Source organism: Rattus norvegicus, unplaced genomic scaffold (assembly GCF_021556685.1).
Source record: "Rattus norvegicus strain SHRSP/BbbUtx unplaced genomic scaffold, alternate assembly SHRSP_T2T unassigned-0000201, whole genome shotgun sequence".
NCBI lineage: Eukaryota > Metazoa > Chordata > Mammalia > Rodentia > Muridae > Rattus > Rattus norvegicus.
The window spans coordinates 2,501-27,500 of NW_028238918.1; the positions used below are offsets into that span (position 1 = coordinate 2,501).

Below are 25,000 nucleotides of genomic sequence, written 5' to 3' on the forward strand. Positions count from 1 at the left end.
ACGCCAACGGGGAGCGGCGGGAGACCGGACGGCGGCCGACCCCGGGCGAGAAGCGGAGGATGAGGACGGGCCCAACGCCTGACACGCGGCGGCAACGCCCTCGCGCGGACAGGTGGAGGAGGAGGGGAGGAGGTCGACGAGCGACTCTGACCCCGCGAGGGGGGAGAGAGGGGGGCCGAGCCCGCGTCGGAAGGGAGGCCGGGCCTCGGGGCAGCGAGGGGGAGAGACACCGACCGGAGCCCCCACCGCCACACCGGGACGCGCACACGGGTTCGACTCAACGCCCAGGCGCCCACCTTGGCACCCCGGCAGCTTTCCCCCGACGCACGCCTTCCCAGAGGACGGCGGGGCCGGACGGGCCCCCGCGCAGACGCACCCTCAGCCAACAGGCCCCACGGACCGGCGTGGGCGACAGCCACTAAAGCCTCTTTCTCCTCTACGCCTCGCGGGGCGTCTTTCCCCCCGCACACGCCTCCAAGAGACCAGGCGAGACGCGCCGCCACGGCCGCGGCGGCCGGGACGCCCTTCAAACCGCAACTTCCTCCCGCCCGCCGGGCGGCCCTTCCCCCCAGGCACCCCGCGACCGCCCCGGGACCCGTGCGCGCCCGGCTGCCCCCCCGTGAGGAGGGGCCCGGCAGCACGGCCGCGGGTCGGCCAGACGAGGAGCGAGAGAGAAAGGAACGCCGGCGGGCGGGGAGGGGGAGCGAACCGACAGAACGAGGACCGTCGACGGCAGGGCGGGCCGCAGCGGCACCCCCCGCGGGAGACGCCTCACAAGGGACCGGGAGGCCGCTCGGGCGGCGACCGGGCACGCGAGCCAAGCCGGCGGGAATCACACTGCACCCAACCCGGAGCAGTCCCGCCACGCCCGCGGCACCGAGCCGACCCGAAACCAACGGACAACCCCCGGGAGCCCGAGGAGACGCCAGCCGACGCGAGAGAGAACCGAGGCAGACGCCGACGCCAACCGACGAAGACCCCCGCGTGGCAGCGGGTCCCAACGTCCGACGACGCGCCGGACGCGGCCGACCGCCGGTTCCCCCAAATAAGAAGTCCGCCCCCGAGAGCGAGGCCAACCCCGCGGTTCACGGACCCTCAAGAGCCCCGCGGAGGGGGAAGGGGGGGTAGGACGGCTCCCGCGATCTCCACCGGCCGTGGGAACGCTGCCGTGGAAGGGGGGGACGAGGCGGCAACCGCAGACGCCCGAGAGCACGCGGCACGCACCACACGCGACACGACCTCGCCGCGAGAGTGGCCGGGACGTGGACGCGCGTGGGAGGGACGCACACGCGACGGAGGGCACGGGGGGAAACGGAGGCGGGTGGGACCGGGAGCCCACCGCCGCCCTTCCAAACCCACCCGTCCCGCGACGACCCCTCGCGGTGAGGGGGGTACCGCGCACGCGGGCGTGTGCACGGCCCTTCCCCGCCACCTGCCACCAGAAACCCAATCTCCCCCACAAGCTCCGCACAGCGGCAGGTCGACAGAGCCCCGTCCCGCGTGATCCCTCCTCGTACTCGGAGCGGGGAGGCGCGGGTCGCGGTAGGCGAGAGAGCAAACGCTGCGCGCAGAAGGCTGAGGTCAGGGCGGGCAGCCGAGGGGACCATCCGGGAGAAGCCCCTCGGAGATCGTAAAGCCCTTTCCGAAGATAGCTAGAGAAGGCAAATTCCTCACTGAGGGCGGGACGAACCCAACACCGACGAGCAGCCAAGGGCTCCGTGCACGCAACGGGAAACGAGCAACAGGCGCGGGACAGAACGGGAAGGACCACGCGCCAGCTGGTGGGGGGTCTGCGGTATCGGCAAAGGTCTCTTTCTCCGGGGTCTTCTTGAGCATTCGCGGACCGGGGGGACCTGCGACAGGTCCCCGCCGAGAGCCAGGCCTCTTCAAGGCGCACACAAAGGAGGAGCCTTGACTTGAGGGAGTCCGGTCTTTAAAAAGGGCCAGCCGCGATCGCTCAGCACCACCCTAACCGCGCAGGGCCCGCGGGTGAAGGCACCAAAAACATAGGCACGGGGTGGGCGCTCACCCAACGGAAGGAGCCTTTTAACCGCACACTCAACTCCTCGACCCCCCCCCTTTCTGTCACCGTGCAGAAAGCCGGCAACTAGGACAAGGGAAAGCGTAAAGGCACAAGCACCATGGAGCACAGGAGGCACGCCGGGGAGCGGGAAGCGCCACCGCCAACTCAGAAGCGGGCACCTTGGTGGTCAAAGCCCGGAACGCTCCAGGAGCACCGCAAGGCTCACACGAAGCAGGGCGCGTGCACACACCATTCGGGAAGGGTATGCACCGCAGCGGGTCTACCACCTTCCCCCGGCACGGGGGAAGAGGGCCGCGAAGCAGTGAACGGCGTGGGGGCAAGCGCCCCCGACACGTCCACAGGGACACCGCGAACCACAGCAACAAGTGTGCGCGGGTCAGCGCTCGTGCCGGACAGCCGCACCCCTGACTTCCACACACCACCCTGCAAAGGAATGGGGAGGAGAGACGAGGGGCCCGCTGGCAGAACGAGAAGAGCGGTCGCCATTCGCGCTGAATGACCATTCGCCATGAATGTCCGTCCCTCGCCTGGCGCGGCTTAGGCCCCGGCCCGAAGAGAACGCGGCAGCACCACATCGATCCAACGGGAGCGAGACACGCCATGCATCGGGAACAACGGGCGTGAGAGCTTTCTAACAACGCACTGGACGGGAATACGAGCGAGAAGAGCGAGAGAGAGCACGGGAAGAAGTCGCTAACACTGCCACACACACAAAAAAAAAAATTTACCCTTCTCGAGGGCGAGAAAAAAAAGGAAGCGTTGCACTCGGGAGGCACGTGGCGTGGAAGAACGGGACTCAACGGGCAGCGGAGGTTCGGGAACTCCTTCAAAAAAAAATAAAAATAAAAAATAAAAAATAAAAATAAAAAAATAAAATCCCCTTCGAAGGAGAAAAGGTGCAACTCGGGAGGCACACAGCAGGAAAGAAAGGGACACACCACCAAGCAGCGGAGGTTCGGGAACTCCTTCCAAAAAACAAAAAAAAAAAAAAACAAAAAACAAAAAAAAAAAAACAAATAAAAAAACCGGTCGGCCGCAGAGGAGCACGCCAGGGGGTCACTAGCACCAAACGGGAAAACCCTTCCAGTCGCACTCGGCACCAACGACTCCTACCGGTAACGGACGACAACCACCACGGGGAAATCGGGAACGCCTGACACGCGGGACGGTTGTCATAAAGCTGCCCCACAGAGCACAGGCAAGCAAGCACGGGAAAGCAGGAAGCGCGTACTCATGGGGGGACGCTAAGCTTCAAGCATCGAAGAGGCCCATGCGCAGAAGAAAAGAGCTAGGGCTGGACAAGCAAACAGCCTTGGTGCAAGCCTCTTCCAACGTCCTTTAATGACAAAAAGAGTCAAAAGGACAGCGTGTCAGCATATATCTCCAGGTACAATAAGGACAGATAGCAAAGATGAAAAGTGTAAAAGACACAGGGATAAACATGACAGGCCACACGGAACGTCTGGAAGTCATGTTCGGTGACGTGTCCCCAAGAGGTCCCCATGTAGAAAGAGAACCGGACCGCAAAGGAACAACTGGTCGACCTTAGAACCCTGAGTGCTCACAGACCGAGGAGGCCATGGTAGATAGCCTGGAACACAGCTTCCCCTCGGCCTCAGAAGTCCATGCTCCCGCTGGCAGGGACCGGGGAGGATCCTGGAAAAAATAAAGTCTCGGAGGCGCCCCCTAGCCGGGACACCTCGGCTCGGAGGCCGGGGACACAGCACCCTCTCGGCCTCAGAGGTCCAGGCTCCCGCTATCAGGGACCGAAGGGACTCCTGGAAAAGAAAAAAAAAAAAATCCGTGGCGCCACCTAGCCGGGCCACCTCGGCTCGGAGGCCGGGGACACAGCACCCTCTCGGCCTCAAAAGTGTCTATGGTCCCGCTGGCTGGGACCGAAGGGACTCCTGGAAAAGAAAAAAAAAAAAAAAAAAACTCCGTGGCGCCCCCTAGCCGGGCCACCTCGGCTCGGAGGCCGGGGACACAGCACCCTCTCGGCCTCAGAGGTCCAGGCTCCCGCTATCAGGGACCGAAGGGACTCCTGGAAAAGAAAAAGAAAAAAAAAAAAAAACTCCGTGGCGCCCCCTAGCCGGGCCACCTCGGCTCGGAGGCCGGGGACACAGCACCCTCTCGGCCTCAGAGGTCCAGGCTCCCGCTATCAGGGACCGAAGGGACTCCTGGAAAAGAAAAAGAAAAAAAAAAAAAACTCCGTGGCGCCCCCTAGCCGGGCCACCTCGGCTCGGAGGCCGGGGACACAGCACCCTCTCGGCCTCAGAGGTCCAGGCTCCCGCTATCAGGGACCGAAGGGACTCCTGGAAAAGAAAAAAAAAAAAAAAACTCCGTGGCGCCCCCTAGCCGGGCCACCTCGGCTCGGAGGCCGGGGACACAGCACCCTCTCGGCCTCAGAGGTCCAGGCTCCCGCTATCAGGGACCGAAGGGACTCCTGGAAAAGAAAAAAAAAAAATCCGTGGCGCCACCTAGCCGGGCCACCTCGGCTCGGAGGCCGGGGACACAGCACCCTCTCGGCCTCAAAAGTGTCTATGGTCCCGCTGGCTGGGACCGAAGGGACTCCTGGAAAAGAAAAAAAAAAAAAAAAAAACTCCGTGGCGCCCCCTAGCCGGGCCACCTCGGCTCGGAGGCCGGGGACACAGCACCCTCTCGGCCTCAGAGGTCCAGGCTCCCGCTATCAGGGACCGAAGGGACTCCTGGAAAAGAAAAAGAAAAAAATCCGTGGCGCCACCTAGCCGGGCCACCTCGGCTCGGAGGCCGGGGACACAGCACCCTCTCGGCCTCAAAAGTGTCTATGGTCCCGCTGGCTGGGACCGAAGGGACTCCTGGAAAAGAAAAAAAAAAAAAAAACTCCGTGGCGCCCCCTAGCCGGGCCACCTCGGCTCGGAGGCCGGGGACACAGCACCCTCTCGGCCTCAAAAGTGTCTATGGTCCCGCTGGCTGGGACCGGAGAGGAGGGAAGAAATAAAAAAAAAATAAAATAAAATAAAATAAAAAATTAAAAAAAAAAAAATTGGAAAAAAAAAAAAAAAATCCGGGACGGGGCCCAAGCCTTCTGGTCGACCTCATCCAGCTGCCACCAACCCCTCCTTGTGTCCCAATAGGTCGTACAGCCACCCTCCTCCCCTGAAGTTCTCCAGGTACAACCTCCTAGCTAGAGATGGTCCCCAGACAGGACGGCGTCTCCGTCGCGCACCCGCCTGCTTGCCTGTCACCCTCTCACCCTGGCCGGCTCACCACAGGCACTTCCCCGTCCTTTGTCACCAACCGGGGGACAGGAGCGTTGCGGAAACTTGTCGCCACTAGGTGTCGCCCGACAGCGATCTCGATCAAGCAAACCAATACAGACTGTCACGCGCCGCCGCCGCCACACACACTCATTCCGTCTCTCCGGAGTGACCTCCCTAGCTCAGGGGGACACTCACCCACGCACAACGGGGCAGGTACCCACCACTTCTCCCGAATGGCACAAACGGTCCCGGTTGTCCCGCCGGAACACAGTGAACGCGGGATGGACTCGGGGCCAACCCCCTCAGGCACCCAGAAAAGGAAAGTAGGACGGAGCGGTGAAAACAGGCCACCTCTAAGTGAAAGGACATGCACTCTCGAATCGGTTAACAATTAGCAAGGAACAGGCACAGTTAGGAAAAGGGAGCGTCCAAACTCCGTCGTGAGGGGAGGGTGGCGGCGACCTCAGTTCCACACCATTTTTAAATGGCTCACTCATTTTTAAAACCCTCCACCGATCCCGATGGGGGGGAGGGGGGTTGTTGTTGTTCTCTGTTCCTCGCTGCCACCGCCAGCCGGCACTCACCAAACCACACACCTGCCACCCTCTTTGGAAGACTAAACACAGAGAGTAAATTAAAAGAATGGTGGAATGATGGTGGAATGGTTAAAATTCCCGTGATTTGTTTTCACTCTGATCAAAACATACTTATTTTGTGCATTTGCATTCCCTTGTTCACACGTGCCTCTGTGTGTGTGGTGGGGGGAGGGAGGGAGGGAGGGAGGGAGGGAGGGAGGGAGAAAGAGAGAGAGACAGAGACAGAGAGACAGAGAGACAGAGAGAGAGAGAGAGCCAATTTAAAAAATAAAAACATGGTTAAATACAGCCACTTTGGGAAGATTGCTAGAGAGAATGCAGTCCAGAGTATGGAGGCCAGAGCTCTGGACGCTCTAGACCACAGGTCTCCCATCTCCCATATACCAGGCACCCAGCACCACCATCCCTACTTTGTTTGCTTGTGCGTTTGTTTGCTTGCTTGTTACATTAGTTTCATCCCAAGTTAATAATTATATATTTTTTTTTCTATGCACGTATTTAGTTGTGGCAGGGGAACTCCTTCTTTAGGACAGGCAGACTTAGCTAGTTAGTTAGCCAGTCAAAAGTACGTAAAAAATTTATATCAACATAAATATCATTCACTAAGAAATCCTATCTGAAGAAAAAGAAAGAAAGGAAGAAAGAAGGAAGGGAGGGAGGGAGGGAGGGAGAGAGAGAGAGAGAGAGAGAGAGAGAGAGAGAGAAAGAAAGAGGAAAACTGGCAGACTTAGTTTTAGTGTTTTTGTTATTGTTTATTCAAGATATTGTTTCAGGGCTGGAGAGACGGCTCAGCGGTGAAGAGCACTGACTGCTCTTCCAGAGATCCTTAGTTCAAATCCCAGCAACCACATGGTGGCTCACAACCATCTGTAATGGAATCCTCTCCTTGTGTGTTGAAGACAGTGACAGTGTGCTCATAAAATAAATAAACAATAAAAAATATGTTTGAAGATTAAAGAAAAAACTCTCTCTCTCTCTCTCTCTCTCTCTCTCTCACACACACACACACAAATAAACTCTGTAATAAAAATCAATGTGACTTCATGATCAAACTTCTATAGTCAATAGGACTAGAGAGAACACATGTCTGTAAAATAAAAGCAGAACCTTTTCTGCTTTGTTTTGTTTTGCCTCAAGGTACGTTTCTTTTGGTATAGCCCAGGCAGTCATGGAACTTGCTCCGTAGACTTATCTAGCCTCAAGCTCACAGAGGTCCACTCTGCCTGCCTCGGCCACCCACACAGCTCTCTCTGCTGACTATATGTCTGCATGCCAGAAGAGGGCACCAGAACCTAGGAGGACACACCACATGGCTCCTGAGAATCCAGGTTTTGACTTTAAAAAAAAAAAAAAAAATTCTGACAGCATAGAGGGTAGATATCTGCCTGCCAGGCTCTTCTAGTGCTGTTTAAGGTGGGGTAATAGCCATGTGAAGGAGACAAGGGGAGAGGAAAAATCGATTGGATGAGTAGTGCTGCTGAGATTAAGGAACACACACACACACACACACACACACACACACACACACACACACACACAGAGAGAGAGACAGAGACAGAGACAGACAGAGACAGACAGAGACAGTAAGACAAAGAGACAGAGAGAGAGAGATGACAGAGGGACACACCGAGGGAAAGACATCAGGACCAGCTGAATTTCTCAAGAAAAGAAAAGAAGAGAAAGGAAAAATGTTTTCTATATACACAAATCTGTATACATGATTTGTTATAGTGTCCCATTTGGGCACTTTGGATTCAACTGTGGATGGTTGTCAGCCAGCTTGGCTGACACCTGACCTCACCAAGATGGAGGCAGCCGGCCATTAGCCCTGATGTTCCAGGTCACTTCTGTTTCTCCCTTTCCCAGCCTCTAGGGAAACAGAACTTAATTAAACTCAGTTTGCACGTGCAGAAAGGTGAAGAGGCACCCAAAAGCAGCCAGAAGCCTCAGACCATCCACAGCCACATGTTCTCCTTCTGCCTATATTACTTCTAAATGATCGTATTTATTTATTTATTTATTTATTTATTTATTTACTTACTTACTTACTTACTTACTTACTTACTTTTTTTTCTTTCTTTTTTTTCGGAGCTGGGGACAGAACCCAGGGCCTTGCACTTGCTAGGCAAGCGCTCTACCACTGAGCTAAATCCCCAACCCCCTTACTTACTTACTTACTTACTTACTTACTTACTTACTTACTTATTTTTGTCATACTTAAACAATCGTTCGTCCTTGAATTCCTCCTGTATGCCAGGTAGACTTAGTCAGTCAGTCAGTCAGTCAGTCATTTAGCCAGGTCAAAATAGTTAAACATAAATATCAATAAAATCAATAAAAATCAAATGCAAACCCAATAGACAGTAAGTAAAATCGAATAAACCAAAAGATACATCATAAGCACAGAGTTTCAGCCGGACATTGAAAAGCAGCAGTTACCGAAGCAGTCTCCCTCCCACACCAACACACACACAGCTCGACCACCACCTTATCTGCACATTTTCAGCTCCTGCTTTCTAGAGTTACCAAGTTTATACACTACAGAGTTTAGCAAAGCAGGCCGGTTCACCGCACCCCCAGGGTCAGAGAACATGCTAGACCAGCTCTAGGGGATGGGCTGGGGGGCAGGGGAGGGTGGGAAGAGGGGAAACAGGCAGACTTAGGTATTCTAGTTTTGTTCATTCAAGATTCCACTTCTCTCTGTTGTAGCCCTGATAGACAGACAGGCAGGCAGGAATATTTGTTTGTTTGGCTTGGGGTTTGGGTTTGGTCCATTTGTTGGTGGATTTTGTTTTGTTTTGTTTCATTTTGTTTTTCGGGAAGTGTGGTGACTTAGTGCCTACACAAGCCAAGGCAGGAAAAATAAATAAGTAAAGATCTCTGAAACACAAATCTGGGGTGGGCTCTAGCATGGCCATGGACACACGCATGCACAGACGCACGCACGCACGCACGCACGCACGCATTGTAGACACGCACTCAAGGACACACTGGATTCTACAATGTTTGGTTTCTGAGTGTGTGTCATACAGAACCTAACAGAATATGTAATGAACTCTGGCAGTGACAGCAGAAACAACCTATGAGAAGGCGTCCTTGCAATATTAAAATGGCAGGCTAGCCAGGTGACAGTTATCTTAACCAATCTGATGTAGGCCTCATTCACACGGCATCTAGGCCTTAACAGTTAATTGTATCTGTTTCTTTATTTTCCTCTTAGGCCATCACATTGTTTTACCTAGACCTTTAACAGCCAGCAGCTACCAGCCTACAGCTACCAGTTTCTTTCTTTTCATAAAGAAACCCTGTCTGAAAAACTAGGGGAGGGAGACAAACAGATTAACAGATCTCTCTCTCTCTCTCTCTCTCTCTCTCTCTCTCTCTCTCTCTCTCGCTCTCTCGCTCTCTCGCTCTCTCGCTCTCTCGCTCTCTCGCTCTCTCGCTCTCTCGCTCTCTCGCTCTCTCGGCGCCTGTGTTTGTGTGTTCAACAGAGGAGGCAATGGCAGATAAATGTCTGCCCCTCCTCTGTAAGCCAGGCCACTCCATTACTGCCTTTCCTTTTTCTTAGTTTGTTTGGTTTATTCCAAGTTAATTGTATCTGTTTCTTTATTTTCCTCCTCATTTCTTTAGTTGAGTCAGGGGTCTTTGCACAAAAGCCCTGGAAATCAGTACCTGGATCAGGTCTGCAGCCTGCTCACAGAGTTCTACCCACCTTCACCTCTCAAGTGATGCAATCAAAGACATGCAGCACCACACCTGGCTTCTTTTCACATGTACATTTACTTTAGTTCCAATGCTCATTCAGGTCTGAGAGACGGGGGAGGGAAGGAGGGAAGAGAGACAGAGAGTGACAGAGAAACAGTTGACAGAGAGGGAGAATTGTAGGTTAATTATTGTTCCGTCTCCTCAATCACGGTCTACTGGTCGCCATCGTGGCAACCATGCCCCGCAACCCTACCTTCGGTAAGATCAAGCATAATGGCGGCAACCATATAATTCCTGCTTAGTCGCACTGAACACTCCGGTCATCACTACCTGTGGAGAATTGTAAGGGGGCTCCTCTGGTCTAGAGAGTAGTACCCTTGAATGAAATGAGGATCACAGCAAGCATTATTTGTTTTGAGATATAAGATGTGGAAAGAACTATATGTGTGGATTTACAGACAGACAGACAGACAGACAGACAGACAGACAGACAGACAGACAGACATACATACAGACAGAGAGGACAGGATAGGACAGGACAGGACAGGACAGGACAGGACAGGACAGGAGAAAAAAACAAGAACACAAACAAAAACTCAAAATGGAAGTCCGGTTCCAAATAGTCTCTGTCTGCCCTGTCGCTCTAGTGTTGGTGGTCCAGGTTATAAAAGCTTATACATGGGTGGGTGCGGGAAGTGCTGCTGGGTGTTCAGTTCAGGTCCAAGATTATTGCGGGTAACTAGACAACAAAGAAAGCAGTTAGACTGACTTCAACAGTGTTCGGTTTCTGAGTGTGTTATCACACAGAAGAGCCTAACAGAATATGTAATGAATTCTGGCAGCAACAGCAGAAACAACCAATGAGAAAGTGTCCTTATAATATTAGCAACTGCAACAAAATGGCAGACTAGCCAGCTAACAGTTCCCTAGCCATTAACTCATCTGACATAGGCCTTCTTCACGTTGCATCTAGATAGGTCTTCCTATCTTCCTCTCCAGTGCTGAGACCAAAGTGAGATCAAAGTCATGCATCACCATGGGTGCCTTCCTTTTCATTTCTTTTCTTTCATCCTAGGAAGTGAGTGTGTGTGTGTGTGTGTGTGTGTGTGTGTGTGTGTGTGTGTGTGTGTGTGTGTAAAGAGAGAGAGAAGGAGGGGGGGAGAGAGAGAGAGAGAGCTTTAGAGAGAGAGAGCTTTAGAGAGAGAGAGAGCTTTAAAATCAGCACTCAAGCCTTTTCTCTTCCTATCCCTATCCCAATCCCCCCCCCGAAACCAGCAGCAAAGCCACCAGCACTCGAGAGACAGAGGAAGATGAAATCTCTAGTCTGAGAAACAAGAGGAGGTAGATAAACATACCCCCCCCTCTCTCCTTCATAATTTGTTAAAGTGTTCCCTTTGTGTTGTGTGGACTCTACTTTATTAAGCAAGTTTCACATCGTACTATCTCCAAAGAGGAGTCAACAGTCTCTTGGCGTGCAGGCAGTTGTTGCCTGCTTTAAATATTTTTTGGTGTGTTTGTTTGTTTGTTTGTTTGTTTGTTTGTTTGTTTGTTTCAAAACCGAGGGCCTGCCTGCGTTCAACAGATCCAAACCCAGTTCTCAGAGGGGAAAATGGAGTCAAGTCCGAAGTCACTGGCATTTAGGTCATCGGCCATTGACAGTCATAGGAGATGGGAATATCGTCCTTTCTCCAATGGAGACTCACCTGGGTATGCATCAACCACATCTAAGGGCAGGCCTGGGTTAGTACGGGGTGGTGGATGGGGAGGAAGGATCTGGAAAGAGCTTTGCGATGGGAAACTATGATCAGAATGTTGCACAGAAAACAAAATTTGTATTTAAAAAGAAAAAAAAAAAAAGGCTATCCAAAAAATCTATCCAAAAATGAAAGGAAACAAAACAAAACAAAACAAAACAAAACAAAACAAAACAAAACAAAACAAAACCGACAGCAGAACTTTACTAACTGCAAATGCTCCATCTCCCTGTATCCAACCACTCCACTCCCAGATAGGTAGATGATAGTTTGCACTTCTGTCCCAGTTGGGTTAAGAAAAGGGGAACCACCTCTGTGGAGAGCCATCTCTCCAGCCCTTGACAAGCTTTATTTAACTAAACATTAAACATGAATCAGAAACGCCAAACCCTGTACATATATGGTCCAGATTCACCCTTACTTAGAAATCCCCGAGCTGGCAGGGCGAGGCTGGGAATTGAGAGTGAGCAAAAAGGGAGTCTGCCTCTTTCCCCCAGGGTGTGCTATCAACTCCATTACCATTTCCAAACAGCTGGGTGTGAGTCTAACTAAGGTTTCCTTCAGTCAGACATTTGCCAGGAGCCGGAGCCCTGACAGGACAGCGAGAGCGATGATCAGACATCATTTCACAGTGAAATCATCACTCGCTGATTTCAGGCAGAAAACTTTAGAAAACTCTAAACTCTAAAGAGGCACTGAAGCGTGCTAGGGCAGCGGCAGTACTTCCCCGACTGACCTTCAGGGACCTGCATATTCTCCAGCCCCGCCCCACCCCACCCCCTCTCAGCTAGCTCCTGTCCACCCCTCCCCCTCCCCCCCACATACAGGGAGGAGGCCTTGTGTGTGTGTGGGGGGGGGGGGCGGCAGCGGGAAGATGCAACTCTCTCTTGAGAGAGAGTTCGGGTCTCCCAAACAAATACATAACTAGAAACTTCATTTATTTACTTTATTTCATCGAGCATACCGTGGAAGAGGGAAAAGGAACAGGGAAGCTAGGCCAACTGGTCGAGCTCCTCCTTTCGTTTTGTTTCAAAAAGGAAAGGAAAAGCCAAAGAACCCCCTCTTTTTGGTGAAAGGAACAGAATGGTGAAAGTTGAAACATCGGCTCGCCACTTAATACTTTGGCTTTTAATAAAAGGGACAGCAGATCGACTTCCGAGTTGATTAAGAGAGAGAGAGAGAAAGAGAGAGAGAGAGAGAGAGAGAGAGAGAGAGAGAGAGAGAGAGAGAGAGAGAATAAAAACCACAAAAAAAACGTTTTGTCGACCAGCCTCCTTTTAAACCTCTGTTACACAGGAAGACTGGTCAACCTCATTCCCCCCTCCCCCCACTCACACACACACCCCTCCCCCTCCACGGAGAGGTTTAATGAGAGAAGAAAGGTAGAAGAAGAGAGTAAAGGCCAGTCATGAGCACGTGGAGAGAATTTGGGAGGGGAATGGGGAGAGAAGGGACAAAGGGGAAGAGGGGAAGAGAGGAAGAGCAAAAGAGCAAAGAGAGGAGCAAAGAGAGCCAACCTCATATTTTATTTTTTTTTTAAAGATTTATTTATTTTATTTATGCGTAAGAGTACACTGTAGCTATTTTCAGACACACCAGAAGAGAGCATCAGATCCCATTACAGATGGTTGTCAGCCACCTTGTGGTTGCTGGTAATTGAACTCAGGACCTCTGGGAGAAATTTGTGTGTGTGTGTGTGTGTGTGTGTGTGTGTGTGTGTGTGTGTGTGTGTGTGTGTGCCCGTTAGTTTAAAAATCTGCTGTAGACCTCCCTTTTAATATCTGTTTAACAAATATTTTTACCATATTTAAATTTTATTTATTTTATTTTACTTAAAAATAATAATGAATAAAGAGTCAATGTGAATAAACAATAAAACAAAAATCAAGGTGATCGGGGTTGGGGATTTAGCTCAGTGGTAGAGCGCTTGCCTAGCAAGAGTAAGGCCCTGGGTTCGGTCCCCAGCTCCGAAAAAAAGAAAAAAGAAAAAAAAAAAAAATCAAGGTGATCAACAGATACCGACGACTGACATGGAAAAAAGTTAATAGATCGCCATAAAAACAGAGTAAGTGCGATGTAAACAATAAAACAGATGGGATGGAGAGATGGCTCAGCGGTTAAGAGCACTGACCGCTCTCCCAGAGGTCCTGAGTTCAAATCCCAGCAACCACATGGTGGCTCACAACCATCTGTAATGAGATCTGATGCCCTCTTCTGGTGTGTCTGAAGACAGCTACAGTGTACTCACATGCGTTAAATAAATAAATTAAAAAAAAAAAGAAAACAATAAAGCAGAAATTAAGACGAGGGACACAGAAGGACAAGGGAGATAAAACAATTAAATGTTAACAGACATAAAGTGGGAACGACGGGGTTGGGGATTTAGCTCTGTGGTAGAGTGCTTGCCTAGCAAATGCAAGGCCCTGGGTTCAGTCCCCAGCTCTGAAAAAAGAAAAAAGAAAAAAGAAAAAAAAAGAAAAGCGGGAACGAGAGGAAGGGCAAATATAGACGACTGAAACGAAATGATGGAATAAATTTATAAAATAATAATAAAGTACGAGTAAATACGAATAAATGGCAAACTGGACTTTAATAAATGTTTAAATCAAGGTGAATGACAAATACAATTTAGACAAAAAGGTTTTGAAAAATGAAAAGAAATAGAAAGCATATATGAATCAATAACAAGACTGAAGTCACAATGGCCTTTGAAGTGACACGGACGACAAACGTGAAAAACATAAATGAAATAATTTCGACAGCCACGGACATTCACATGGTGTGTTGGGAAACACCGCAGTCTTTATTTGGCGAGTAAAAACGCCTCGGGGAACTCTGTACATAGGAGGCTGGGAGCATGAATCACTCTATCTATCTATCTATCTATCTATCTATCTATCTATCTATCTATCTATCTTTTTTTTTTATTTTTCTCTCCCTTACATCTTCCCACCATACCATACGTTTCTCCTTATACAAATCCATAGATTTATATATGTTCTTAATTTCATTTTTTTCCTCTGCCACACAGCCCACCACACAGAACCTCTAGATCTCGGGATCCCCTTCTGCCAGCACCAGTGGCAAGGGCACAGCTCCCCAGAGAATTAACTCGATCCGAACATAAGCGCGACAAGAAATTAAAAGTTAAATCGGAAGTGAAACTGAAAATGAAATTTTGGCCGAAAATAAAATAAAATGAAAGGTATAAGTTTTGTGACAATCAAATCATAAATCCCAATTGGGCAAAAAATAAAATTACAAAGTCAAAATTTTGTCCAGTCCACTGTGCTCCTGTGGAATCCCTCCCTGGAACTTGCTCGGTAGAGTAGTCTAGTCCCAAACTCACAGAGGTCTGCCCTGCCTTTCTCTGAAACCTACAGAGCCAGTCAAAACCTACAATCCTTTGTTGTTTGTTTGGCAGTTTGGCAGTTTGTTTGTTCCTGGACAAAAATGTGGGCTCTCTCTGATTCCTATATGTCTGCATGCCAGAAGAGGGCACCAGAACATAAGAGGACACACCACACAGCTCCTGAGAATCCAGAGGGTTTTTTTTGTTTTGTTTGTTTTGTTTGTTTTTTCTTCCTCTTTTCTTTTTTTCCGGAGCTGGGGACCTTGCTCTTCCCAGGGCCTTGCGCTTGCTAGGCAAGCGCTCTACCACTGAGCTAAATCCCCAACCCCGAGAATCCAGGTTTTTGACCAAAACAAAAAACAACAACAGGGGCTGGAGAGATGGCTCAGCGGTTAAGAGCACTGACTGCTCTTCCAGACGTCCTGAGTTCAATTGCCAGCAACCACATGGTGGCTCACAACCATCTGTAATGAGATCTGATTGATCTCTTCTGGTGTGTCTGAAGATAACTGCAGCATACTCAGATAAATAAAAAACAAATCTAAAAAAATTAAAAACAACAACAAAAAACACAAAAACAAACAAACAAACAAAACCCCCAAAACTAACAACCTAGAGGGTAGATATCTGCCTGCCCAGGTCTTCTAGTGCTATTTAAGGCTTCCTGTAGATAATAAAGCTTGTGTATCTTTTATCCAGGAACAGAATCATCAAGGCAGGGTAGGAGAGAAGCCCTGTTTGGGATTAAACGTTTCTACAACGTAACAGGAGGAGGCGGAGGGAGAGGGGCTCCTCAGACATAAATCTAAAATAGTACAATGGATCATTTTGAAGGCGTGTGGGAGACAGAGTTTTTCTCTGAGTGAGTGTGGAACTCACTGTCCCTGAGCTCAGCTTGTGATGAGAGAGAGAGAGAGAGAGAGAGAGAGAGAGAGAGAGAGAGACAGGGATCGAATTTTCTGTGTCTCTCTGTCTCTGTCTGTCTGTCTCTCTCTCTCTGTGTCTGTCTCTCTCTCTGTCTCCCTGTCTCTGTCTCTCTTCCTCTCTCTGTCTCTCTGTCTCTCTCTGTCTCTGTCTCTCCCCCCTCCCCCATGCGTGTGTTTGTGTGTTCAACCGAGGAGGCAATGGCAGATAAATGTCTGCCCCTCCTCTGTAAGCCAGGCCACTCCATTACTGCCTTTCCTTTTTCTTAGTTTGTTTGGTTTATTCCAAGTTAATTGTATCTGTTTCTTTATTTTCCTCCTCATTTCTTTAGTTGAGTCAGGGGTCTTTGCACAAAAGCCCTGGAAATCAGTACCTGGTTCAGGTCTGCAGCCTGCTCACAGAGTTCTACCCACCTTCACCTCTCAAGTGATGCAATCAAAGACATGCAGCACCACACCTGGCTTCTTTTCACATGTACATTTACTTTAGTTCCAATGCTCATTCAGGTCTGAGAGACGGGGGAGGGAAGGAGGGAAGAGAGACAGAGAGTGACAGAGAAACAGTTGACAGAGAGGGAGAATTGTAGGTTAATTATTGTTCCGTCTCCTCAATCACGGTCTACTGGTCGCCATCGTGGCAACCATGCCCCGCAACCCTACCTTCGGTAAGATCAAGCATAATGGCGGCAACCATATAATTCCTGCTTAGTCGCACTGAACACTCCGGTCATCACTACCTGTGGAGAATTGTAAGGGGGCTCCTCTGGTCTAGAGAGTAGTACCCTTGAATGAAATGAGGATCACAGCAAGCATTATTTGTTTTGAGATATAAGATGTGGAAAGAACTATATGTGTGGATTTACAGACAGACAGACAGACAGACAGACAGACAGACAGACAGACAGACAGAGAGGACAGGACAGGACAGGACAGGACAGGACAGGACAGGACAGGACAGGACAGGAGAAAAAAACAAGAACACAAACAAAAACTCAAAATGGAAGTCCGGTTCCAAATAGTCTCTGTCTGCCCTGTCGCTCTAGTGTTGGTGGTCCAGGTTATAAAAGCTTATACATGGGTGGGTGCGGGAAGTGCTGCTGGGTGTTCAGTTCAGGTCCAAGATTATTGCGGGTAACTAGACAACAAAGAAAGCAGTTAGACTGACTCCTACAGTGTTCGGTTTCTGAGTGTGTTATCACACAGAAGAGCCTAACAGAATATGTAATGAATTCTGGCAGCAACAGCAGAAACAACCAATGAGAAAGTGTCCTTATAATACTAGCAACTGCAACAAAATGGCAGACTAGCCAGCTAACAGTTCCCTAGCCATTAACTCATCTGACATAGGCCTTCTTCACGTTGCATCTAGATAGGTCTTCCTGTCTTCCTCTCCAGTGTGTGTGTGTGTGTGTGTGTGTGTGTGTGTGTGTGTGTGTGTGTGTGTGTGTGTGTGTAAAGAGAGAGAGAAGGAGGGGGGGAGAGAGAGAGAGAGCTTTAGAGAGAGAGAGCTTTAGAGAGAGAGAGAGCTTTAAAATCAGCACTCAAGCCTTTTCTCTTCCTATCCCTATCCCAACCCCCCCCCCCAAACCAGCAGCAAAGCCACCAGCACTCGAGAGACAGAGGAAGATGAAATCTCTAGTCTGAGAAACAAGAGGAGGTAGATAAACATACCCCCCCCCTCTCTCCTTCATAATTTGTTAAAGTGTTCCCTTTGTGTTGTGTGGACTCTACTGTATTAAGCAAGTTTCACATCGTACTATCTCCAAAGAGGAGTCAACAGTCTCTTGGCGTGCAGGCAGTTGTTGCCTGCTTTAAATATTTTTTGGTGTGTTTGCTTGTTTGTTTGTTTGTTTGTTTGTTTGTTTGTTTCAAAACCGAGGGCCTGCCTGCGTTCAACAGATCCAAACCCAGTTCTCAGAGGGGAAAATGGAGTCAAGTCCGAAGTCACTGGCATTTAGGTCATCGGCCATTGACAGTCATAGGAGATGGGAATATCGTCCTTTCTCCAATGGAGACTCACCTGGGTATGCATCAACCACATCTAAAGGCAGGCCTGGGTTAGTACGGGGTGGTGGATGGGGAGGAAGGATCTGGAAAGAGCTTTGCGATGGGAAACTATGATCAGAATGTTGCACAGAAAACAAAATTTGAACTTAAAAAAAAAAAGGCTCCCGATATCTATCCAAAAATGAAAGGAAATAAAAACCGACATCAGAACTTTACTAACTGCAAATGCTCCATCTCCCTGTATCCAACCACTCCACTCCCAGATAGGTAGATGATAGTTTGCACTTCTGTCCCAGTTGGGCTGTCGAGGTTAAGGAAAGGGGAACCACCTCTGTGGTTATGTGATCCACACACGAAATAAAATAAAAGGAGCGGATAAACGTGCCTGGCATTTTAAGATGCTCAATTTCTTTGCAAGCTTCATTTTGTTTCATTCTTTTAAAGGTTTACTTATTTATTTTCACTTACATTGAGTACACTAAAGCCCTTTTCACATACACAGGGCAGTAGAGTGCATGGGATATCCCTTTGCAGAGGGTTGTGAGCCACCATGTGGTTTCTGTGGAATCGAACTCAGGACCTCTGGAAGAGCAGAGCGGTGAGTGCTCTTAACCTCGGAGCCATCTCTCCAGCCCTTGACAAGCTTTATTTAACTAAACATTAAACATGAATCAGAAACGCCAAACCCTGTACATATATGGTCCAGATTCACCCTTACTTAGAAATCCCCGAGCTGGCAGGGCGAGGCTGGGAATTGAGAGTGAGCAAAAAGGGAGTCTGCCTCTTTCCCCCAGGGTGTGCTATCAACTCCATTACCATTTCCAAACAGCTGGGTGTGAGTCTAACTAAGGTTTCCTTCAGTCAGACTTTTGCCAGGAGCCGGAGCCCTGACAGGACAGCGAGAGCGATGATCAGACATCATTTCACAGTGAAATCATCACTCGCTGATTTCAGGCAGAAAACTTTAGAAAACTCTAAACTCTAAAGAGGCACTGAAGCGTGCTAGGGCAGCAGCAGTACTTCCCCGACTGACCTTCAGGGACCTGCATATTCTCCAGCCCCGCCCCACCCCACCCCCTCTCAGCTAGCTCCTGTCCACCCCTCCCCCTCCCCCCACATACAGGGAGGAGGCCTTGTGTGGGGGGGGGGCGGCGGGGAGATGCAACTCTCTCTTTTTTTTTTCCTTTTCTTTTTTTCTTTTCTCTCTTTCTTTCTTTCTTTCTTTCTTTCTTTCTTTTTTTTTTCTTTTTTTTTTCTTTTTCCGTAGCTGGGGACCGAACCCAGGGCCTTGCGCTTGCTAGGCAAGCGCTCTACCACTGAGCTAAATCCCCAACACCCGCAACTCTCTCTTGAGAGATAGTTCGGGTCTCCCAAACAAATACATAACTAGAAACTTCATTTGTTTACTTTATTTCATCGAGCATACCATGGAAGAGGGAAAAGGAACAGGGAAGCTAGGCCAACTGGTCGAGCTCCTCCTTTCGTTTTGTTTCAAAAAGGAAAGGAAAAGCCAAAGAACCCCCTCTTTTTGGTGAAAGGAACAGAATGGTGAAAGTTGAAACATCGGCTCGCCACTTAATACTTTGGCTTTTAATAAAAGGGACAACAGATCTCCCTCCTATTTGGTTAAAAAAAAAAAAAGGAATTAAAACACCACAAAAACGTGCTGTCAGCCAGATTCCCTTTAAACCTCCGTTATAGAGGAAGACGGGTTTTTTTTAAGCATCATTTTAAATATATAAATATGTATTTGTGTGTGTGTGTGTGTGTGTGTGTGTGTGTGTGTGTGTGTGTGTCCGTCCGTCCGTCAGTCAGTCAGTCAGTCAGTCAGTCAGTCAGTCAGTCAGTGTCTTCTGTATGGAGAGGATGTGCTGACTCTGAAGCTATGATCTAGACACTTTCTAGATCACAGTTAAAAAGTTTTTAATAACTGTGTGAAGGAGACAGGTAGGGGTGTGTGTGTGTGTGTGTGTGTGTGTGCATGCATGCATGTGGGGGGGAGGGGAGGCTTTGATATCAGCACTCAAGCTTTTTTACTTCCTATCCCAATCTCCCCAAACTACCATCAAAGCAGCACTAGGGAGGCAGAGAAAGGTGAATCTGAGAGTTTCAGTCCTTCCCGCCCTACAGACGAATACAGAGAAACCCAGTCTGAGAAACTAGGGGAAGGGGGAGGGGGAGAGAAAGAGAGAGAGAGAGAGAGAGAGAGAGAGAGAGAGAGAGAGAGAGAGAGAGATCAAATTCTCTTGTGTCTGTCTCTGTTTTTCTCTATTCTCTCTCTCTCTCTCTCTCTCTCTCTCTCTCTCTCTCGTTGTGTGTGTGTGTGTGTGTGTGTGTGTGTGTGTGTGTTTGTTTGTTTGTTTGTTTCAAAACCCAGAGCCTGTCTGTAACAGATCTAAACACAGTTCTTGAAGGGGAAAATGGAAACAATTCCATAGTCTCTGGCAATGAAGTCATCTCCCATTGAAAACCACAGGAGAGGGGAATATTGTCCTCAACTAGGCATATATCAACCAGTATTTCACAGGCAGACCTTCAGGGAGGTGCAGATTCACCAGCCCTACCCTCCCTCCCATCCCCCCAGCATCCCTGCTCATCTCCTGTCCACCATTTGTTGATTCATTGTTGCTGTTGCTGTTGCTGTTGCTGTTGCTGTTGCTGTTGCTGTTGCTGTTGCTGCTGCTGTTGTTGTTGTTGTTGTTGTTGTTGTTGTTGTTGTTGTTGTTCCTGGTGTGAAGAACACTGTGAGGTAGCCTTCCTCTAATAAACCCTCTGGTCTTTAGGGATCCTTCACCCACTCACTCTCTGCCAGACTGAGTTCACAGCAGAAAACGCGTTTTTGAGAGAAACATGTTCCTGGTCCTGTGTGCCCATATTGAGGGAGGCATGAGAAAGGGATAACAAGGAAGGGAGACCCGGCAGTGGTAGGGGGCTGGGATGGGGTCGGGGGTGGGTGTCCTAGCTTGCTAATCCAACTGACCCACTTGCTGTGTAAATAAATATTTTGCATTCTGTGTCCCTTGTTTGATTTCTCACTAAATTCCAGATTGTCAATCTCCCTGTGTCGATTGCACAAGAACCCAAATGGGGATGCTGGGTGGTGAGCTGATTCCTCCCTAGAACACCTGTGCACTCTCTCATAGTCTCTAAGCTCCTTGCTGGACTCTTTTGGGCTTGGACCTGGCTGTCTGTAAGCCAGGAAGGAAGGAAGGAAGGGAGGGAGGGAGGGAGGGAGGGAGGGAGGGAGGGAGGGAGGGAGGGAGGGAGGGAACAGGCCTCAGTTGAGAATCCCAATTTTCTAGTTCACTGCATCTGATGGCTGGCTGACCCTTCCAGGTGAATTGTATTTTTTTTTTCCTTTTCACTCCTTTATTTGAGTCAGGGGTGTCTGCACATAGACCTGGAAATCAGTACCTAGATCAGGCCTGCCTGCCTGCCTGCCTGCCTGCCTGCCTGCCTGCCTGCCTGCCTGCCTGCCTTCCTCTATCTCACAGAGACACAGTTCTAAACACCTCTGCCTCTTGAATGATGGAAATAAAGACATGCACGAACACCTGGCTTCCTTTCATTGTACATTTAGCCTAATTTCAGTTTTATTCATGTCTGGGAGGGAGACTTGCTTGTGTGCTGTAGTTCAATTCCTTTCACTGTGTGGTTTCCCCACCACCTTGGCCACCATGCCACGTGGAAGAGAAGAAGAGATGAACCATATTGTTGGCACCCATATAACAAACACTTGGTTGCTTCCTCTGAGCCCTCTGAGTATCCTTACATCTCTGTATTTTAAAGTGGTTTTGTTTTGTTTTTTATTGCTGTCAAACTCTCTCTCTCTCTCTCTCTCTCTCTCTCTCTCTCTATCTATCTATCTATATGTGTGTGTGTGTGTGTGTGTGTGTGTGTGTGTGTGTGTGTGTGTGTGTGTATTTTTTTTCTTCCCCCAGAGCTGAGGACTGAACCCAGGTCCTTGAGCTTGCTAGGCAAGGACTCTACCACTGAGCTAAAACCCCAACCCCTATCTCTGTGTTTTAAAAAGTAGACTCTGGAGCAATACCGGGCAGGTCTCCAAGGCGGGTCCTTCGCTTTATTTTATTCTTTTTGTTTTTAATTGTTAAAGATTTGTTTGTTTGTTTGTTTGTTTGTTTGTTTTATGTCTATTCGAGTACCCTGTAGGTGTCTTCAGACACCCCAGAAGAGGGCATGATTGACAATTACAGATGGTTGCAAGCCGCCATGTGTTGGCTGGGTATTGAACTCAGGACCGCTGTAAGAGCAATCAGTGCTCTTAACGACGGTGCCATCTCTCCATCCACCTACTTTATTTTATTCTCTATGCTCTCTTGTGCGAGTCAAGGTCAAGCAGGCAAGAAACACCCAAACAGATTGGTCCATCACCACTTTCTGAATTCTTTTTGTTGTTGATGTCAGGGATGTAAAGCAAGTTTACCCATGAAGAATTGTAAGGGAGTCCTTCTGATTTAGAGAATAGCAGCCTTGAAATGAAATGAGAATCACAACAAGCATTTGTCTTATTGTTTTTGTTTTTTTCTTCCTTTTTCTTCGGAGCTGAGGACCGAACCCGGGGCCTTGTGCTTCCTAGGCAAGCGGTCTACCACTGAGCTAAATCCCCAACCCCTACATTTGTCTTAAAGTCTGAAAAACACAAAACAAAACAAAACAAAACAAAACAACAACAACAACAACAACAACAACCAAGAACAAACCATGAGACCGCAGAAATCCTCAGGCGGAGGAGTAAGGAGCTAGTTTTTATTGGTTAGGGTATTATTTGGTCGGGTGGGGGTAGGGGTGGGGGTGGGGGTGGGGGTGGGGGTGTTGTCCTTCCTACACCTCTCTTGCATGAATGAGCTGAACATTACTTAAGCTTGTGTCCAAAACTGTCCATTTTTTAGATTGATCCCAGGAGGGAGGGAGCGAGCCGGGGATACAGCACACCCTCTCTGGCCTCAGAGGTCCAGGCTCCCGCTGGCAGGGCCCGAAGGGACTCCTGGGGGGAAAAAAAAATAAAGTCTCCGAGGCACCACCTAGCCGGTTTTATTCTTGAAGAAAAGCAAACATACATAATGGAATAAGGGAAAGAAAAAACCCTGTTTTCTATATACACAAGCAGTCGTAATTTGTTATAGTGTCCCCTTTGCGTAGTTTGGATTCGATGACTTTATTTTATCAAGCAAGTTTTAAACAGCGGTAACTCCAAAGAGGAGTCAACAGCCCCTTTAAGTGCAGTCAGTCATTGACCCTTTGGTCTGTCTGTCTGTCTGTCTGTCTGTTTCAAAACGAGGGAGGGCCTGCCTGCCTGCCTGCCTGCCTGCCTGCCTGCCTGCCTGCCTGCCTGCCTGCGTGCCTGCATCAGATCTAAATACAGTTCTCAGAGGGGAAGACAGAGACAAGTCAGAAGTCACTAGCACTCAATGGACGACCACCAACCTAAGGGCAGGCCTAGGGTAGAATTTGATGGACGGACGGACGGACAGACGGACGGACGGACGGATGGACAGATGGACAGAAAGGATCTAGGAGGAGCTTTGGGAAAGATGAAAAGCCTCCATTTCCCCCCAAAAGAACGAGCCCCAACAGCTGGGCTCTTCGAGATGAGTTATAAGGGGAACCACACATACAGTTTTGTATCACACATACAGTTTGTCATCATCCGTCAATACCAGGTAGACTTTTCAACGTATGTAGGTAGCTGTTGACAGGTCAGTCCTTTACTAAGCCTCATGTAAGCTCTGCAGGGTAAGCCTCAGGAATTCATCTGTGCGTCCCGCAGGGTATGCTTTCTTGCTTTGTTAAAGGCTAGACTTTGGTTGCTGTCTGTCTGTCTGTCTGTCTGTCTGTCTGTCTGTCTGTCTGTCTGTCTGAATGAATGAATGAATGAGCGAGGGAATGAACGAATGAGGAGGGGATGCACATGCCTATGGTTTTAAGATGCTTAATTTCTTTACAAGGTTTATTTATTTAAACATTAAACATTGGGGTTGGGGATTTAGCTCAGTGGTAGAGCGCTTGCCTAGGAAGCACAAGGCCCTGGGTTCGGTCCCCAGCTCCGAAAATAAAATAAAATAAAATAAAATAAAATAAAATAAACATTAAACATTAATCGGAAATAATGGAGTCAGCAGTTAAGAGTTCTGACTGTGTTCTTCCAGAGGTCCTGAGTTCTATTCCCATGGTGGCTCACAACCCTCTGTTATGGGATCGATCTGCTGTGTGTCCGAAGACAGCTGCAGTGTGCTGTTTGTAGGGTAAAGAAAAAAATACTAAAGAAGAAAAAAAAAAAGAGAGAGAAAAAGTTAGAAGCACCAAGTCAAGTCATGTAAATATTGCCCACATTCGGATTTAGACATGCCTGAGCTGTCAGGGCGAGGCTGGCTGAGAGCGAATCAGTGAACGATCGGACTCTTCCTCTCTCTGTGAGGGTGTGTCATGAACTCTATTACCATTTCCAAAGAGTTAGGTATGCTGGAGCGAAGTGGACCGGAAAGCCAAGGGAGGAGAGGTATGCCTACACGAGTCCACCCAACCCCCCCGCCCCCCCCCCCGAGGGAGACATCCTCGAGTGGTGGGGGGAGGGGCGAAGGTGTGGAGGGATAATTTCCAACAAATAAATCCCAACAAATAAATTACTAGAGACTTGATTCATTGATTTACTTTAAATTTATTGAGTGTATCGGGAAAGAGGGAAAATGGGTCAAGGAGGGAGGGAGGGAGGGAGGGAGGGAGGGAGGGAGGGAGGGAGGGAGGGAGGGAGAGAGGGATATCTTTTCCTCCAAATCTGCTGGTATGTAGTCTCAGTGCGTCAGAAAAAAGACTGCTTCTGGCCTCCTTTCTGATTACCCCAAGGCAGTCTGGTCACCGTGCTGTAATAGAAAGGGAAACCACAGTCAAGTCATGGGAGCGAGCGAGCAAGCAAGCAAAAATCATAAACAAAAGCAAAAACACGTCTGTTAAGTTGAGCAGAGCAGAGCAGAGCAGAGCAGAGTAGGGCAAAGCAATACAAGGTCACATTCCACAAAGGCTGATATAGTCTGCCATCTTGGTCTACAGAGTGAAAAGTAGAAGGAGAAAATGAATATCGCTTTGTGTGTCACAAAGTTTTTAAGTTGTAAGGAACATTGCAGGGCTAAACCTTCAAATCCTCAAACCACCCAACCCAAGCTTTCCTCCTCCTCCTCCTCCTCCTCCTCCTCCTCCTCCTCCTCCTCCTCCTCCTCCTCCTCACCCCCCATTGCCCCCCCCGTGTGGTGTGTGTGTGTGTGTGTGTGTGTGTGTGTGTGTGTGTGTGTGTGTGTGTGTGTTTGCGCACGAGCTCGAGCTCGGGCACGCATTTCTTTCACTGCACAACCATCATTGGAGGACGTT

The 25,000-nt window shown here is 49.1% G+C and overlaps 1 long non-coding RNA gene across 1 annotated transcript in view; it reads right to left on the reverse strand.

Annotated features, from left to right (window-relative positions):
• Positions 1-24,414: 24,414 nt before the first annotated feature.
• Positions 24,415-25,000, reverse strand: part of LOC147997266 (uncharacterized) — an 18,281-nt gene continuing 17,695 nt past the window's right edge. The window contains exon 3 of the long non-coding RNA XR_015648037.1: positions 24,415-24,498. This is a non-coding gene — a long non-coding RNA (uncharacterized LOC147997266). The remainder of the gene's footprint in view (positions 24,499-25,000) is intronic.